Raw genomic sequence first — 19,510 nt, 5'->3', positions numbered from 1 at the left:
ATTTGGGTGGGGCAGCTGCACCCCCTGCACCCCCTGGCTGTGTCCATGTATTAGTAGTTGTTGTTTAGTCCTTTAGTTGTTTCTGACTTTGTGACCCCATGTACCAGAGCACGCTAGGCACACCTGTCTTCCACTGCCTCCTGAAGTTTGGTCAGACTCATGTTGGTAGCTACCAGAACACTGTCCAGCCATCTCATCCTCTGTCATTCCTTTCTCCTTGTGCCCTCAATCTTTCCCAACATCAGGGTCTTTTCCAGGGAGTCTTCTCTTCTCATGAGGTGGCCAAAGTATTGGAGACTCAGCTTCAGGATCTGTCCTTCCAGTGAGTGTATTAGTAGTTTTCTCAAAGATTTGTTAAGGCCTGATGCCTTGGGAAGCTGTTGGCCATGCCCCATTTGTCCTGAGTGTTTTATATTCAAAAGTATACTTCATGTCCTTCATGATTTGGTTTATATTCTACCGTGTTCCTTTCTTTCTTCCATAAGCTAAACATCTCTAGATGCTTTGTTATTTCTTTGTGGGAAAGCCACTTTAACTCACTACCTAGTCCACTGACAGCACACTGCTGGTTGAAACCCAGCTCCCATTAGCTCCAGCCAGCATGCTAAGTGGTCGGGGATTATGGTAGCTGTAGTTCCATAATCATCTGGAGAGCCAGAGGCTGCCCACCTCTAAATTAGAGAGAGCACAGCTCAGATAAAGAAAGTCAGGTAATCCAAAGTGGGTAAAGGTCTCAAGCTAGGTCTCAGAAAAGGAGTCTCAACATTTGGTATAACAAGCTCCCTTCTTTGGAAGGACAAATTTTAATTGTGAAATGAGTCTGGCCTACTTGGGTCCATTCTGCGAGTTAACAGGATGGTCAAGAGTAACTGTGGGTTTGGTTTTTTTAATCCAACTGTGGCAGAACCAGATGGGGCCAAGGACAATGTGGTGAAAGTCTAGTCAGGGTTGTTTTTTTCACTGTCACCAGTAGGTCCCTATCTCTGCTGAGATGCCATCTTCAATACAGTTGTGCTGCAATCATATATGCTCTTAATTGGGAGTAAGTCTTTCTGAATTTAAGGGAATTTACTTCTGAGTAGATATGCATATTATTGAAACCTGCCCAGTGGAACGCCCTCCCATCAGAAGTCAAAGAAATAGGCAACTATTTGACTTGTAGAAAATTTCTGAAGACAGCCCTGCATAGGAAAGTTTTTAATGTTTGATGTTTTATTGTGTTTTTAATTTTTTGTTAGGAGCCGCTCAAGAGTGGCTGGGGCAACCCAGTCAGTTGGGCAGCATATAAATAATAAAATGATGATGTTTGTGTTTACATGACAGAATATATGTTGCACTATTATAATTTCCTTTGTTGTATAACATAAGTTAATGTTCATATGTCAACAGTCTAACACACTTATTAATTTTGGTAGATTCACCCCTTGTTTCTCTTTTCTATTTGTTTGGTGTGGAGTTGTCCTATTGCAAGACAGAAAGAAGGGATAAAAAGACCTTGATAAACAACATTTTCCAGAAGTAATATCAGTATCAACACATAGCATGGAAAACAATTTTGCTGCAACTCTTTGAAGTATCCAAATAGTTAGCCGTTGCTATGTGATGAGCTGCCTGGTACCATCAGGATTGACTCCTTCCTTTCTGGCCAATCTGGCTTCTAGTCATAGTTTCTGAAAGCCATGACTAGAATTTCCTTCAAGAAGCTGTAGGATGGAGGCGCTAAATTGCAATTCCAGTTAATGGTACTTGAACCCATGTTAAAGGAAACCAATATTGTGCAGCTGAAATTGAATTCAGTGTCTTCTTATATCTCAAATGACTCTCTTCTGTCCAGTTTATAAGGCACGGCTAGAGGTTAAAGGGAAAAACTGATTTTCAATTTGTGAGTGCCTCTATTTATTAAGAATTGGAAGAGGTAGAAAGCAAGTCCCCAGCTTGAAAGCAACATCTATTTTGGGTCCCCTCCATTTTCTTCACACACAAAAGTTTTCATCTTAAGGCGTAATTGTCTGCCACATAATTAAATATAGGCATTTTGAGGAAATGTGCTGCTCCTTCTTTGCTAATGTGTGGTTATGTCAATAAACATTACTATATGGTCTGTAGTACTCTGGGTGTTTCTTTTCTGCCAGCTGATCTGTGCTTTGTCAAATAGCTACTCCACACACACACACACACACTTTCATTTTTTACTTAAAGAAACTCTGCCATCATTTGCAATGTTGGGCTTCATGCTCTTAAATTTGATTTGAAGTACAATATGTTTTCCCACTGAAAGTGTGTGTTGGTCTGCATAGGTATTCTGAAATTTCTTTTTCTTTGTTTCCTTGTGTTACAGTTTAAGAGGAAAGGAATTAATCTGTACATAGAGCAGTTTCCTGCTACAGTTATGGTGATTACAGTGGCAATCTTAGAAGCACTATCTATGCTATGGCTTATGATAATGCATCAGCTCCATTTACAGAAGTATTGTGTAGTAAGAATTAATATTCATTAATACTTTTAAGAAACAGAAGGGGTTTTTGCTACACTTGGTCATACCTAATCCCAAATAAATTCATACCTTTTCAGAGGCAGTAATACATATTAACTTTGGTTCTCTTGTGTTCTTAATGCTTCTTTTTAAAAGTACAAATGGAGGGTAAATGTTCATGACTGCCTCTGGAGGTAGAGCTGACTTCTGCTTCTTTGTGCGGAGATAGTTCTGAAAGCAGCAACTTTGGAAGTAAGTCGATGGAGAGTCATGCTTCAAGCAGCAACTAGCTTTTTCATCTACCTTGTTCAGGGTGGTGGATCTGGGAAGACGGTCTAGCTAGCATTAAGTCCGAACAAGCTGCTTTGGAATAAAGTGAGACTTAAAAATGCTCCTTGTTAATCATTAAATATAATTAAAAGATTTGGGGCATTAAAAGTTTTGGTGGTGATAACTAGTGTAAATTTGGTTGTGTCTTCAGGGGTAAAACTGAGTAAAATGTTTTGTTTTTGTTATATTTATGCAGCTAATTTTTTTTTATTGTGGAACAGTTCATTGTTTCATGGTTGTTGTTTTTTTGTTTTTTGTTTTGTTTTACTGAGCACTTTAAATTCTGTATGTTGACATACCATAGTTCCTTTGAAAATACTATAAATAAATACCACAACTTTTTTATTCAGATTAAGTAATAAAGGGTTGCAGAGTAACGATGAGATAACAGTTGCACTAGGGCTCTTAACTGCATGATAGTCAGCAATAAAAATATAATCTACATGCTTAATCATAGAGGGATGGATGGATGGATAGATGGATGATAGACAGATAAAAATGCTGCTTCTCAGACAGGTTTATTTCTAAAAGTGCATTTGGTAAGAACTTAAGTCAAAGAGGAAAAGGGAGAGCCGTGGCTCTTTATATGAAAACCATGTATGTAAATAGTGTACTACTCCTTAATCAAATTTAATCTATTGCCTTAGAGGAGTGAGGAGAAGATATTTTTGAATGTAATAAATCCAATGAAAGTGCCCCCTCCTGGTGGCAGAAGTAAATTAAATCAGCAAAGAATGTGTATTAAAGTAATGTGATGCAGTAGGCTTCTAGCATAATGCACAGGGATTTAACCATGTGACTCTATTAAGAGTAATAGTGCTGCTATAGCTAAACCTTTCCAATAAGGCATGGAAAATTTATTCCTCTGATTCTAGTTTTGTAACCACAAGCCCTGAACAACTCAGCATTTTATTCAGCTCACTTTCTGAATAACTCAGTTCTTTTCAGTTAAAGAGCCTAACACAAGTTGGTGTGCTGGTGAAGAATTGGTTAGATGACTGCTCATGAACTAGGTTTAAATGTCCTTTCCATTTAAATGGTCATTATTCAAGGGCAAATGGGAACAAAATACATTTGATCCATTTATTTAAACCATTACGGTGCTCAGTCTCACCACTATGAAGCAAGTGGAAATATGCTTCACTTCCTGTTTTTTTAGGCTACATAATTGGTCCCACTGGAGTTCATTACCTAGCCTCACCAAAATAAGCTTGTTCGGATGAGAATTCCTTGGAGGTAAGGTTATTCTAACATAACATAGGATAATTTTCTCAAAGCCAGAGTTTGTATTCTCTCATGCTTGCACATGTAAACACAGATGTTCCTTATCACTGAGCATGCTAAAGCAAATTGTATGATAAATAAGATTGTGAACCTAATTCACACTTCTACTAGTTTTATTGTCTGAATTGTTGTGAAAAGAGCTACAATCAAAGTAGTGTTATGGGAAATGTGTCAAGAATGCCCTGTTCAGTTCTTACGGTGTCAGTTATAACATGCCAGGCTATGGCTCAGTGCCTGCTGCTAAGTTGTCCAGCATACTAATACTCCATGATGCACCAGGAAATATCTTACCATCAAACACTGCAATGAGTTTGGACTGTAACTGAACTTCTCTCTGAACTCCTTAGCAAATCCCCCTTCCCCACCAACACACATGCTGCTCACAGGTTTATTTGCTATTCCAGGAAAGTGCATGTATACATGAATTTGCCTGTCCAAAGCTGACAGAGGTTCTGCAACCCTTCTTCCCCCTGTGTATTTTTACTTCTTTCTTTCAGTATGCCTGGTATCGCTCTGTCAGTGTGGGATGCTTGGCAGACACAAGTAGAAACTTCCATGTACAAAGCAGTGTTCCTCTGAATACCAAATTCTGTGGATGGCCAATCACCTTCATGCCCTGAATGTCCAAAGATGTCTAACTGGCTAGTCTTGGGATTGTTGTTGTTGTTGTTTAGTCGTTTAGTCGTGTCCGACTCTTCGTGACCCCATGGAGCATAGCACGCCAGGCACTCCTGTCTTGCACTGCCTCCCGCAATTTGGTCAAACTCATGTTCGTAGCTTCGAGAACACTGTCCAACCATCTTGTCCTCTGTCGTCCCCTTCTCCTAGTGCCCTCAATCTTTCCCAACATCAGGGTCTTTTCCAAGGATTCTTCTCTTCTCATGAGGTGGCCAAAGTATTGGAGCCTCAGCTTCACGATCTGTCCTTCCAGGGAGCACTCAGGGCTGATTTCCTTAAGAATGGATAGGTTTGATCTTCTTGCAGTCCATGGGACTCTCAAGAGTCTCCTCCAGCACCATAATTCAAAAGCATCAATTCTTCGGCGATCAGCCTTCTTTATGGTCCAGCTCTCACTTCCATACATCACTACTGGGAAAACCATAGCTTTAACTATACGGACCTTTGTCGGCAAGGTGATGTCTCTGCTTTTTAAGATGCTGTCTAGGTTTGTCATTGCTTTTCTTCCAAGAAGCAGGCGTCTTTTAATTTCGTGACTGCTGTCACCATCTGCAGTGATCAAGGAGCCCAAGAAAGTAAATAGGAATACTTAATTATGTGCGCCTTGGTTTGGCCCAACAAATACTTCCTGATGTTTTGAATTGTGCCCTTTAGTATTTGAAGTAGTTGGAGAAGCTGTTTGGAAATGTTCAGGCTCTGCTTGGACCACCTCAAACCTGGAACTCCTGGGAAATTTTACCAGTCATTATTTTACGTCACAGCTGGTGTATCTCCTGAAAGTGTGGCGCTAGAGGGCACTTTCAAGTGGTCTTAGCAGATACTCAAAGTCAGCCCTGACAGTAGATTGGACTATTAAAGAACCACAAATTAAACAGATGTTCTTAAAGTAGGTTTTAAATCATATCATCATTATGAAAGGATTATGTGCCATATTTCTTCAGCTTGTGTGTGCATGTGCATTTCTATTCTCTCTACCATTTTGATAACTATTGCCCTGAATCCACAGATCTGTTCCCATTGACATTCTCTGACCATATGCAGTTCGGATGTTGAGTAAAAAGTGCTGTCATAGTTCCTCCTCCTGTCACAGATATATTTTTTCATAGCTATTGTGCTGCATAAGGGAGAGTCACAAGGCCCCTTGTGGATTTTTCCAATGTAATTTTCTGCTGATTAACTACTGCAACTGTACAGCTTGTGTCTTGATTCAATTTTTCCTTAACTGCATCTGAAATTGATGCCCGGTGATTAATATTTTCCTGACTTTCTAAAAAGATGGTCAAAAGGTTCCTGTGATAGTAATTTGGTGAATTCTTCTTTCGATATACAGTATGTATAAGGCAGCCTTGGGAAAGGGAGTGGGGAAGTAAAACTCTGCTATCTGAAGTGAATGCCCAAGCTGTATTTCAGAATAATACAGCCCATGGAAACCATCATGTTGTGTTGGTTAACCTGTGACCATTCCTGTTAGGCACCACCTGATTAAGATGATTGGAGAGCCAGGAGCAACAACATAGCTCCCTTTCCCCAAAATGGTGGGCAGCAGCTCATAAGACTTGTAGTTTTCCAGATGCAGTTTTCCCACAAGTTCTCCACAGGTTTTCCTGTTCTACCATAAGAAAAGTGGAGTGTACTACAGTAGTTTACAGTAGTAGTTTAAAGAAGGAATGAAAGTGAGAGGCAGCCATTGTTGAAGCTGCTCTCCCTCCTTGCTCACTGTTGGCAGGAGTAAGTGAAGAGGATTCAGTGAGTAAGATTTAACACTTTCTCCTCTCAAAGCTGTATAGACTATGGGGCTGAAAAGCTTAGGATTCCAACCACAAGGAAATAGACCTGGAGCAATTGCTCCTGTTGGCACCATGTGTATTCCATACTTATTCCATAGGATAAAACTATGATTCTGTATCTGTACCTTCTTAGAAAGCTAATACAGGAGATTGTAAGCTAAATGCAACTCATCAGAAGGTTGTGCTGTGGTTTTCATTCTGAAGATTGATATTGTATTGTTATGAGCTTGTGCCAGGGGAGGGTGGGGTAAGCCTCCTGAATTTGTTACAATTTAGTAAAAGTTATAAATAATAAAAGTTTTGTTAAACTTTGCCAAACATGGAAACTTTCTGGATTTGGTAATGCTAAGGAGCCAAGCCAGCTGGGCAGAGCTACCTGGGTGGGCCATAAGCAGGGAACAAAAGCTAGTCATGACCCATCAAGGAAACCATCAAGAGGGCAAGTCTTCCTGACAAAGAGGCGTGGGAGCCCTTCTTTGCTGGGTGCTAGTGGGCAGAGACAAAACCCAGGTTTAGTGTTTCAACTTTGAATGAAGTAGGCGTGTGTGTGTGTGTGTGTGTTGGAATTCTTGGAGCTGGTTAGCAATGAAAAGGAGAAGGGTGGCAGAACTCCAAGTGAGCTGGGGATGGCAGGTTGAACAAAGAGACACACAAGGTGGGTTTTTGCTTTCCTTGGAATCCAGTGCTGCCCTTATGGGGGAAGGCAGACCCACATAAGATGTGAATGCTCTGCAGTCCAGTCCTCCCACCACCTTGGTGCAGGTTGTATACATGTGAAATAAAATCATATATCATAAAGACACCACAGTCTTTTTTGTGCCTTATTCCCAAAAGGAAACACACACCCTGGGTTAGTGTATGGAAACCCTGGAATCTCACACTGCTCATGGAGATTGGGGTGGCATGTAATAGTATTAAACGTAAAAGTGATTTACTAAGCTCTGGCTATGAGAAGGCCATGCTAGATGAAATCGCTGTCTACTGTGCCAGTACCACCGAGGCATGAGATCATGCCATGCTCTTCAATAGAGCCCAACAATTGCCTTTTATACAAATCTGTGAATCACCCTATTGTACGCCCACCACAATCTCCATATGCAGAATACACACAGTTGGGGTGCATAGTGATAAAGTCAAGGCAGGAGAATACTTTTCTCCCGTGATTCATTCATGCTGCAATTGTGTCAGCACGTATTGTCAAGCAAAAAGGACACAAGGCATCAATGTGACAATGTTGCCACGGAGGAGGTTTTTTGACTAACAGAGAAGTGTGTTGGCATTGCTAGGCACATGGCTCATTTAAATCCATTTTGATTTGGCACTTCTGAGTTAGCTAAATGGTTCAAATAGTTGGAAGGCACGGAGGCAGACAAATACAGCAATATTCATGGTTCCAGTGCACAGTCATAAAACTTGTTTCTTTAATTTGATCTCCTTATGCTGCAGAACGTTACAAGTTCCTGCTTATGTCTTCATGTTGTAGATTGCTATGCCAGGGGAAAGGATGGTGACAGCAGAGAATCGGTGTGGTAAAGTAGATTGGGTTTTTGACTTGGGGTCACATCCATACCATACATTTGAAGCTCATGGATTCCTCCAAAGAATCCTAGAGCTGGGAAGACCTGGATCCAAATCCCCACACAGACCAGCCTCACTAGGTGACCTTGGGCCAGTCACTTATTTCTCAGCCTAGCCTCCCCCACAGCATTGTTGTGCGGGTAAAACGGTCGGAGGTAGGAAGAACATGTGTGCCACCTTGAGCTCCTTGGAGAGAAAGATGGAATACAAATGGCATTCCAAAAATGGAATACAAAAAAAAAATAAAAAAATAAAAATTAAGGCAGGGATGTTCAGTTAGATCCATTTATCTGGTTGATCTAGTGGCTGCTGTTGCAAGTAGGGTGCTGGACTATACGGCCTTTTGTTCAGATGCAACAGGGCTCTTTATGTCCTTACCACATATTAGTTCATGCAGAAAGAAGAGCATGTGGAGGCTCTCAGACATAGCATTTGCTTAAGGGACGGTAAGCTTTCAAGGACAGCTCTAGTGCAAAATGTTTTGAAAAGCAACAGCCCTATGGAATAGGTTATATCTGCATGATGAGGAAAGCTAGGTGAAGATCAATTTCACCTGGCTGCCCTTCCTTCAGCACAAATGAGCATGGCGAAGCATGACTATGTGCTGTTGGGAGACAGGGGACCCAAGTGGAGAAAAGCTGGGTTTGGAAGGGTGCACTGTTGCAATGGTGTGGGCTCTATCCTGCATCAGAAGCAGTATTTATTAACAGTTTGGCAGACAAGTGGGAAGTCGAAATAAAATGGAAATTGGTTGTAATTCTACATGTACAAATATGTGCCAAAATACATTGAAATTGATAGAATTATGCTGAAGTTGTCCATGGTGTTGGGTGCTATCTAGTGTTAGTGTAACACTTTTCCAGGGCAGTCTTGCCTTAATATCTGAATTCAAGCCTGTTGCCACCAAAAGAGAAAGGCTTTAGAGAAAGAGAAAGTTTAGAAGAGAAAATATTGTTACAAAGGTGCCATCCCAGTCTCTGCTGAGCAGTAGCACGATTCCAGGGGGTTCCAGGCGCTTGCTGGGATTGTGGTTCCTGTCGGGAAAATTGAGGCACAACAGAGACTAGTGTCTTTGAGAAATATGGTTTATTTTACACATATTTACACTTGGAGTCTTCAATGGAGGGGTACCCCGAAAATGTTTATCCTTGCCCCTCTTCAACAAACTTGGGCCCAAAGCACTTAGGGTTTCCACCTGTCCTATATTGTCCCGTATTTCAATGTAAAATGCTGTGTCCTGTGTTTATACTGTTTTGTCCTGTATTTCATGTCTTCTCTTTTTCTTTTCTCTTTCTCTTTCTTTAGGGATCCTCCTCTCAAAATGCATGTGTTTGAAAGGCTGTATTTAAGCTCTGGGTAGCCAAACACAGACAGATTTACAAGTGTGTGTGAGAGAGACAAATTCCAGAGGGACCATCCTGTTAGGCTGCAGTAGATTGTACTGTAATAGATTGCTTTGAAGTCACTTCAGCACCAGACATAAGATGGTATGCTCACAGTACATATTAACACACCAATGTATCCTTCTCCCCTGTTGTGTTTAGGACGAAGGGAACTAAAACAGTAACTTTGGATTCAGCACAAATAGCAAGTCAGGTCTCTGTTTTTCTTTCTTTCTTTGTAGTACCAAGTTTGCCTGTTTCTTTTAGTCTTTTTCTTATACACAGCCTTGATTACATCACCTCCAGCCAGCAAAGGGAAGAGGAAGGATAACATGTCCCTTTACAGAAAGATTTTCAGCTACTTGGTTTCCATGGCAACATCTTGCCCCAAGCTTACATAACAAATCAGATACTTAACAGACCTATTTACCTCACAGGCTATTTACCTAACAAAGAAGCAGGTCTGACTATTTTATAGCACCTTTTCTGCAGGAATCCCACATAAATTCACAGGCAGGTGCCCCCCCCCAAAATCATATAGCGCAACCTCAGACTCAACACAAGATATTATCCTTTTCTACAATAAAAGGCTGCTTCTCTCAAGTACATGTGCTTATCATCTGGACAGTAGTAGCAAACTCTATTTTACTCCTGTAGTTTTGTTTATGCTATAATTTATATGAGTTTAAAATCTGCACATGCTCACAGTATGGTTTTTAAAATCAGGGTTAGCAAACTTGATTTTTTTGCTCCAACTTTAGGAATTTAAAAGCAGTTGCAAAGCATGGAATGGAGTGTGGTAGGAAGGGGGGATGTTAATTTTTTCCTAAAGTAATACACATGGCTGTCCAAAACAGGTGGTGGAGAAATTAAAACAGTGTCTAAAATTACCTAGCTGCACCACTGGCCTTTATGCAAATCTTTATTGCAACCAAACTCACAATGCTGTGCAGACCTCTGGTTGCTACATCTCAAAATGATGCTGTAGACCCAGGCATCCCCAAACTGCGGCCCTCCAGATGTTTTGGCCTACAACTCCCATGATCCCTAGCTAACAGGACCAGTGGTCGGGGAAGATGGAAATTGTAGTCCAAAACATCTGGAGGGCCGAAGTTTGGGGATGCCTGCTGTAGACTGTTCAGTTTGAAAAGCAAATTACCAGAAGGCTCTAGGTACTCATTCCCCCATGAGGAAATGTTACAGTATTTGGGGCTTTTTAGCTTCGAAATAGTTGAGTAAGCAGGGTGGGGGGACATGACAGGCGTTTACGAAGTCAGGTATGATGTGGAAAAAGGAGATAGAGTTTTTCTTCTTTCACAATACTATGAACTCAAGTTCATCGAATGAAGCAAATTGTGGGAGATTCAGAAATAAGGAAAGGAAGTTCTTCACACAGCACCAGGGCCACCAGCTTAACTTTAAAGCAGGATTACATAGATTCAGGGAGGCTGCCTGTGCCTCATGAATACAAGTTGTTAGGGAACAACAGGGAAAGAGGACTATCACTTTCATGTCCTAGTAGGATACTGTGGGAAACAGAATGTTGGACTAGATAGGGCTTTGGATCCAGCAGGCCTCTCTTTACGTTGATTTCCTGGTATTTTGAACAGTTCTGCCAAAGGAAATAGGATTAGGAGGAGAGGGATGGGCCAGCATAAACATAGTTGGAAAATTGCTGTTCAGCTGATTAAATGGATAGAACGAGGAAACGTGTTTGAAGGCCTGCTGAACTCTTATAATGTGGATGACGTAGAATATTCCTGTTCTGAGTCTGGAGTCTCAAGACTTAGCTGCAGAACGGAATCAATTGCAAGATTACAGATATGTAGAGGAGTTGCTGTCATTTAAAGCCTTTTTTTGTATTGTGTAAATGCATACATACAGATTTTATTTGTATGCCACCTTAATGCAGTTCAAAACATGCTCAAGGCAGCTTACAATGTATTATTACAAAAATAACAAAAGTAGTCATAAACAATAAAAAACATCAACCAAATCAAAACAATTTCCACATAACTTTCCCTGTTTAGGAAGGTTTTTAATGTTTGTAGTTTTATTCTGTTTTTAGTGTTCTATTGGGAGCCGCCCAGAGTGCCTGGGGAAACCCAGCAAGACGGGCAGGGTACAAATAATAATAAAATAATAATAATAACATCTAAAATGATGATACAAAAAATCTAATATCAGTAACAGTAATAAATGTTTCACCACCCACAATGATTCTAGAGGCATCTCTCATTTTGGGCCGTCTGAGATTTAGGCTGCAACATTATGCGTGAATTGAATTCAATGGGAAGTTTGAGTTAAATTTGGATGGGGTTGGGGTGGGAAAAGATGTATCTGTCACTGCTGCCATGAAGAGACAACCGTTCATGTTCATTTGTGACATGTGCTGTAGCTCAGTCATAGAGCATCTGCTTTGCATGCATAAGCTTCAGGTTCAATCTCTAGCATCACCAGGTAGGTCTGGGAAAGGCCCCTGTCTACAACCCTGGAGATTCGCTGTCATGCAAGGTAGACAATACTGTGCTACTTTGTTAAAACAGAACTGCCTCCTCAATCAGTACTATAGTGCAATGACAGAAAGTATTACTAACTTGAGTAGCTACAGGTTTGCCATTATTTCTGACTGTTTTATGTATTTCTCCTATTTCAGAAATATTAATAAGAAAAAGGGTATCAGTTTATTAAGGAACAATCTCATTCCTCTATAAATGCTTTAAAAACCACATTACTCCAACCTCCTTGCTTCCCCCAAATTCCCTGCTTTTATTGATTTATGCTGCACAATGACTTTATTTCTAATTAATTCTGCTCAGTATTCTAAATTATTTATGAGCCTACATTTGTGATATACTTTTGCTTACTGCACCACAACTCTTCCACCTGCAGTAAACATTAAAGGACTCAGAAGAGTGAAAATGCAGTTCAAGTGCTTTATGCAAACTAAAAAAATGCAGTATTTTGCAATTCATTAAAATGCTCTTTCTATGAATGTAATTGGATCCATTTCAGTTCTGCACCTGAATAAAATGTGCAGTGACAGCAGAAGAGCTTGCTGTATTGTTCAGTTTTATTTATATAATAATGCCCAGTTGTTCCCCCTTAAAAAGTTTTCAAAGACTTTAAAAGACTTTTTAAAACCAGGTCTTAATTTCTGAACAATTTGGGGGCTTGGAGGCATGTTTGGAAATCTAAATTTGGTGTGAGAGCCACAAAATGCCTGTTTAACTTTTTAAAAAAGAAATTGGAGGGACAGAGAGCCTTGGCAGGTACGAAATAAGGTGTCTGAGGGCCTTGTGGCAGTGCCACTATTACAGGTTTTGTCTGCCAAAAATGTTAACATTGATGAAGAAAAAAATGTTCTAACAATGACATTCTTTTTCATATCAATCTTTGGAACATTAATAGATAATATTGAGTAGTCATAATGTTGTTGTTGTTTAGTCATTTAGTCGTGTCCGACTCTTCGTCACCCCATGGACAATAGCACGCCAGGCACTCCTGTCTTGCACTGCCTCCCGCAGTTTGGTCAAACTCATGTTCGTAGCTTTGAGAACACTGTCCAACCATTTCGTACTCTGTCGTCCACGTCTCCTAGTGCCCTCAATCTTTCCCAACATCAGGGTCTTTTCCAGGGAGTCTTCTCTTCTCACGAGGTGGCCAAAGTATTGGAGCCTCAGCTTCAGGATGTGTCCTTCCAGTGAGCACTCAGGGCTGATTTCCTTCAGAATGGATAGGTTTGATCTTCTTGCAGTCCATGGGACTCTCAAGAGTCTCCTCCAGCACCATAATTCAAAAGCATCAATTCTTCAGCGATCAGCCTTCTTTATGGTCCAGCTCTCACTTCAATAATAGAGTCATAATAGAGATATGATTTTTCAAATGTGAATTCAACCTCTCTTTATAGGAAAGATGTTGCATATTATTTCCTACTGGTTGGTTGTAAGGCTGGTCTCTAAAAAAAATGTAATTTTGTATTGAAGTTTTAGGCAACTTCTTATAAGATAGAGCAATAAACTCAGTCTTCTTACCCTTTCATTTGGTTGTCAGATGAAACATAATGCATGGCAAAAATTACTCTTACAGATCAGCACAACATAAGCTGAATATAGTCCAACTGTCATATTTTGTCCCCTTCCAGGTGCTTGACAAATCACTTGCTTTTGCAGCCTTGGACAAGCAGCAAAACGTAGAAGTTTATCAAGCCCCTGATATGCTACCACAGTCAGCATGATTAGAGTTGTGCAGACCTGCGTTATTATCAGCAAATCTTCCCAAGATGTTAGAGGGCAATAACATATTTTGGTTGTGTCAAAACATACATGCACATATGATTGGAATAACTGGAATGGTTACATGCTTTTGGAGTGCTTTTTAAGCTTGGACTTAAATTGTAACAGTTGAGTGCCTAGCTCCCTAGCCCTGAGCTATCATGCGGAGAGCTATAAGGATACATTAAGCTTCATCCCTAGATTGCACTTAAGACTCTTACTTAAATTCTGTGCTGGGTCAGCTCTAGAATAAACACCTAGCAAGGCTAGCTCCATATGCCTCTTATGTCAATGACAATCACAAAGTTTACCATTTATTTTGATGGATGAAAATGGCACCTTAGCGGCCTGATCCATAACCAATTATGTCAAAGTACTTGGGCTTAGATCAGTTTATTCTTACAGGTTTCAAGAGCGATCATTAGGTGAAGATTTATGCCCATTGAAGCCTATAAGAACGTAAGGTGAACTTATCAGTTAATAGGTTACAGATTGGTTGTAAAATATTTTTGTGCTTCAGTGACACCATATAAATATCAGGAAGCAAATTTCTCTTTGTTTGCTTGCTTATTTTATTTAAGACTTATTACAGACCACTTAGTAAAAAAAAAACCACCTCTTACTCATTTGATGGTGAAAAATTATTAAAAAATATAGATAAAATCAGCAGTACTGAAATGCAAGTATACATAATAAAATTACATGCTTCGATAGGCTTGCTGAAGTAAAACCTTTTTTTAGCAGGCGTCTATAGTGAAGGCTGCTGCCTGAGGCAGGAAGTCCAGGACATGAGTGCTGCCACACTAAAAAAATCAAGTCTTTGCAGATGCAGAACGAATATTACATGGCCCTTTAAAAAGTGTGTGCTCTGCAGATTGACACATTTGATAGTTCTCTGCCTGGGCACTTGAATTATCGTAGGACAACGTTATTATGTTTAAATTTCTTTTCACAATGCTACAGTTGCTTCACACCCACACCCCAGCTTCACACCCACACCCCAGAGAAAGTTGCAGCACTGGAGACTCAGGCAGTGAAGTTAGTATTTCATAAGTGCACAGCCGGCTGACAGGCAGCCCTCTCCTTTGATTTGTGACCATGCCTGTGTGGCACCAGTCCTGCACCTGCAGAATGCCAATCTCACCACTGACAGTAAAGTTGCCCGGTGCTCGGTTGCTACCTAATATCACACAACCACCACCCCATGCAAAAAGAATGTGACTTGAATGTCTGGAAGTATTTTTATTAACTTTTCAGACAAAACCGCGGAAACAGAAGAATGCCCTAATAAAATTTTTGGAAAGCAGTTGCCAAATGGGAATGCTGTAAGGCAGATTAATCTGTGACTTTCAGAGGTAAATGGTCTGATCAAAATTCAAGTATCAGGCTGAGCTCTTCTCAGCTTATTCTATATGAGCATTTGATAAACCTAGTGTAGCAGGCAGATTTAATCCCATTACACATTTTTCAGAGTTTACATATAGCTGATGATACGGCAAAAACAACTGGCTGTGGACAATATTTCCAAAGGTTATTGCCACTGGATTTAATACATATTTTGCCAAAGCATAATAACTTCCAACGACTCTGACTCTTTATTCAGTTTTAATTTATCACACATTATTATGCTAGAGCTGCTGATATTTTTCCAGCTCTTGTTATCTTTTGTTGTAGTATGTTTTCTTAACTCAGTTACTTCCACAGGAAAAGCTGCAGCGGGAATATTTCTGTTGCACTTAACCTTCCTTACAGCAAAGCCACCTCCACTGATTCTGTATTTTTATTTTATTTTTGTCCTACTGAACTGCAGACTGACTTCTTTGTCCTTCACCTCATGATAGGTTGCTGCCAATGTAAACTTCCTCCCCTAGTTCACGAATACTTAATGGCGCCTATGCCACCACCCTCACCTTTTAAGATACACAATCGAATTAAGCTTGCATGTTCACTAATGTCTTTTGGAAAATATTGTGAGTGTGAAAGTGTTCCTCAGAACTACTGCTTCCTTTTGTCCTGAAACACTTCCTTCTCACCTGATGAGTTACACAGCTTTGCCCATCTAAGCACCAACTATAAATGCCATTAACTGCTTGAGTGTAATTAAAGTGCACAATTAGTTAATAAGAGCTGCAAGGGAGCCTGAGCACCATGAGAACCATCAGATATGATGGGGAGGGAGAATTTTTCCCTTTCCTCCTTTCATGGTCCCACATCACTGACATGCATATCCACACCATAAATTTAAAGTACACTCAATGCACATTTAAAGCACATGACTTCCCTCCCAAAATCTTGGAGACTTTAGTTCCACCTCACAGAGCTACAATTCCCAACACCCTTAACAAACTACACAAGGGTTTTTCACATTATATTAAGCTCCAGCTCCTCCACTTGATTGAGCACTCCAAAGCAAAATTCTTCATCCAAACATTCCTCCCCCCTCTCTCTTTCTCTTGAATAGCAGTGTTTCTTCTATGAGATCCAGCGCCGAGGGCCTTCTGGCGGTTACCTCACTGCGAGAAGCAAAGCTACAGGGAACCTGGCAGAGGGCCTTTTCGGTAGTGGCGCCCGCCCTGTGGAACACCCTCCCATCGGAGGTCAAGGAGATAAACAACTACCTGACATTTAGAAAACACCTAAAGGCAGCCCTGTTTAGGGAAGTTTGTGATATTTTAATGTATTTTGGTATTTGCTGGAAGCCGCCCAGAGTGGTGAGGGAATCCCAGCCAGATGGGCGGGGTATAAATAATAAAAATAATAATGACATATGTCCAGGAATTTGAGTAGGATGGTGTAGGATGACACTTTAGTCAGATGTGAGTTTGTTTAGTTCATTCAGCAAATTTTCAACACTGAAGAACCAGCCTGGAACCTATAATTGTTTTATTTCTACCTTGTTACCCCACCTTTCAAGGAGCTCCAAGCTCAGGACTGTGCATGATTGTGTTCCCTTTATTATTTAAAAAAAATCAAAATTGGGGGTTGTCTTATACATGGATAATGCAGATTGTGGATGGGCAATTGGTGGCATCCGCGAGCAGGAGATTGTCAGCGACGATTGGGCGTGTGATTGGTGGCTGCATCAAGGCCTGCTGGCGACTGGCTGCTGCTGGGGCAATTGGGAGTGGCGGTCAGGCGGTTGAGCATTTGTCGGCAATCAAAAACTGGGCACCCCCCCCCAAAAGAAAGCTCAATAACTGTGGGCAATCTCCCCCCATTTCCTTAATTTGGGGTCCCAAAAAATAGCAGCCGTCTTATACACCGGGGGGGGGGCAGTGTAATACACAGAAAAATATGGTATGTTAGGCTAAGAAAGTGTGCTTCAGTTTAACATGTGGGACCTGTAAAGCATGTTGCACTGCAGTCTTCCTATTCAGCATTCCAAGATACTCCCATTACATTTCCTACCCGTTCCTAACCCTAACGTCCACCCCCAAAACAGTCAGTGCACTTAGTCCTTCGCTTCTTTTTTCCTAACTATTTTTGGTACTTCTTCAAATCCTTTTGGCTTTCTTGAGCCTCTTGGTACTTTGCTCTTGTATGTAGATGGTATAACTTTAGATACTGAAGCACCAGCACTCACTGCTAAACATTGAAATAAGAGGAACGATGACACATTATTGTTACTTTCATTACTGGTACAAATACTCTGTAAACTGTGTGCTTTTTCACTTAAAGGACAAAATTCCCACCCAAAGCCAATAAATCATTTTATCTAAAATTAACATACGGTAACTCCTTCCCTCTTCAGGGCATTTCAGGTTTATCTTGTTATTTCTCATACAATTATCCATATATAGAAAACCGAGACTGAAATGTTTATTTCTTTAAAGTACACCATCTCCTTCACTGCTTATTCATCCTCTGAAACTGCAATCATCTGGGTCAGCATAATCATCTCCATAGCAACCAAACTGATGAAGATACGTATGTTTTCTTTCCAAAAACACAGAAAAAAAGAATACCCAGAGGGAGAATGTATTCCTCCTTTGTTGTGCCTGTTTTCAAACTTTGTTAGCCAATCAACAGGCAAAAATAAGACAACGAACAGAGGAATTAAACAGTTTGTGAGTAGAGCACAATTTGTTTTCCAACTTTTCTGGAGAGGGGTGTTTATAATGCAGCATTGCTGGAAATTAGTTAGAATTAATGAATAGGGCTTAGTTTGAGGTATAAGTTAATCTTGTCAAATGGTAAGTGTAATTAGCAGTGTTGAACATCTGCTACCATCAGTTTACTTCCACCTGTTCATATTTCTAAATTGGTCTCAGGCTTCTCCAGTGATCTGATTGTAACCAGCAGCTAAACGACCTTTCTTTGGTAACAATTGGAGGAAGTTGAGAGTGGAAATAGGAAGGTTCTGCAGTTACAGACCACAAACATTCTGAAAATTCATGTCAGCCTTCTAATGAAGATAATGCACATCTACTCCGTCACAGTGGGGTTGTTAAAATTGTTTTGCCAGAATGTTAAAGCACACATTTCCCTTTTACTGGTTATCATCTGTATACTATGAAAATTAACAGCACCATGTATAAGCAGCTTAAAACATAGATGTTTACTTTTTACCTGCATGTGCATTTAAGTCAAGTTTCATATTGATAAAGGGGGTTGAAAAGCTAAAGGCCATTCTGGCAATCATTTTTTGTCACAGAACAGGGGTGACGCATGAAACTTGTGGAATCTGCAAAACACATCTGTGTTATTCCGTTTTGTTGGTGACACATCTTCATTATTCCATGTGTCAGAGTCACGACATGAGAAAATGAAATAATGTTATCTATTTTTCAACCGCATCACTATGGGAAATGTGCAGACCAATCTTATCCATGCTTACTTGGAAGTAAGTCCCACAGAGTTCAGGGGGACTTAATCCCAAAGTGTAAATAGAATCTCAGCTTTATTGTCAGCACTATAGTAAAAAGCTAAATTTCTTTTAAAGCACAGCACATGTGACAAAAATTACTAAAAGGGAAGCAGTAGACTGTCTGCAACTTCTCTCTAGGTTATTTAGAAAGAAAATCTGCCCCATACTGCCTATATCTCGACTACAAATGGAACAAAGGATTGTTTATAATATGCAAGGCTTCTCAACAGTTATAGTGGTTGCTGTTTTAAAAGTTCTAAATGCTAACACATAGGATGAAAATAATTATATTACCAGATTAATTTAAATTAAAGCTCCAGTTTTGTTCAGGTATATTAATTGTTGGCCCAGTGCCCATTACTGTTAAATGGATGACATATGGGAAATGATGTTTCTGAGTGGGAACCTTTTGACTTCAAATGTTTTCTGTGTTGCTTGTTCAGGATTAGGAACTGGAATAAGTGTTATGACAGGATGTAGCCATGTAGAATGTGGTAATTCTTACCCGTGTTTATTTTATGTTATTTCACATTTTAGCAGTGTCCCTTTTCATAAAATCCTTGGCGCAGAAATTAATGGCCTGGCTGTCGCAAGTTTGCATATGCTCCAGCTACACCAGATGCAACAGCAGGTGCTTTTCTTTTCTTTTCTTTCTTTTTTAAAATTGAATCATAACCCATTTCCCCAACACTGGAGTGCCAGGCTAGGCAAAACAAAGGACTTGTGAAATAGCAAGGTGCCTCCATATGCCAGGTGCAGAACAGAATAAAAGCTTGTTGGAATCCAGATCTGAGGAAGGAATAGGTATTGGCATACTTTTCTGACAAGGGATCTAGTGCTTAGAAATTATGTTCCTC

At 40.3% G+C, this 19,510-nt stretch overlaps 1 long non-coding RNA gene across 2 annotated transcripts in view; it reads left to right on the top strand.

The window, feature by feature from the left end:
* LOC118080685 (uncharacterized) overlaps positions 1–19,510 on the top strand; it is a 64,993-nt gene that overhangs the window by 4,593 nt on the left and 40,890 nt on the right. The window lies entirely within an intron of this gene.

Source organism: Zootoca vivipara, chromosome 2 (genome assembly GCF_963506605.1).
Source record: "Zootoca vivipara chromosome 2, rZooViv1.1, whole genome shotgun sequence".
NCBI lineage: Eukaryota > Metazoa > Chordata > Lepidosauria > Squamata > Lacertidae > Zootoca > Zootoca vivipara.
This window is presented reverse-complemented; position numbering and strand designations above follow the sequence as displayed.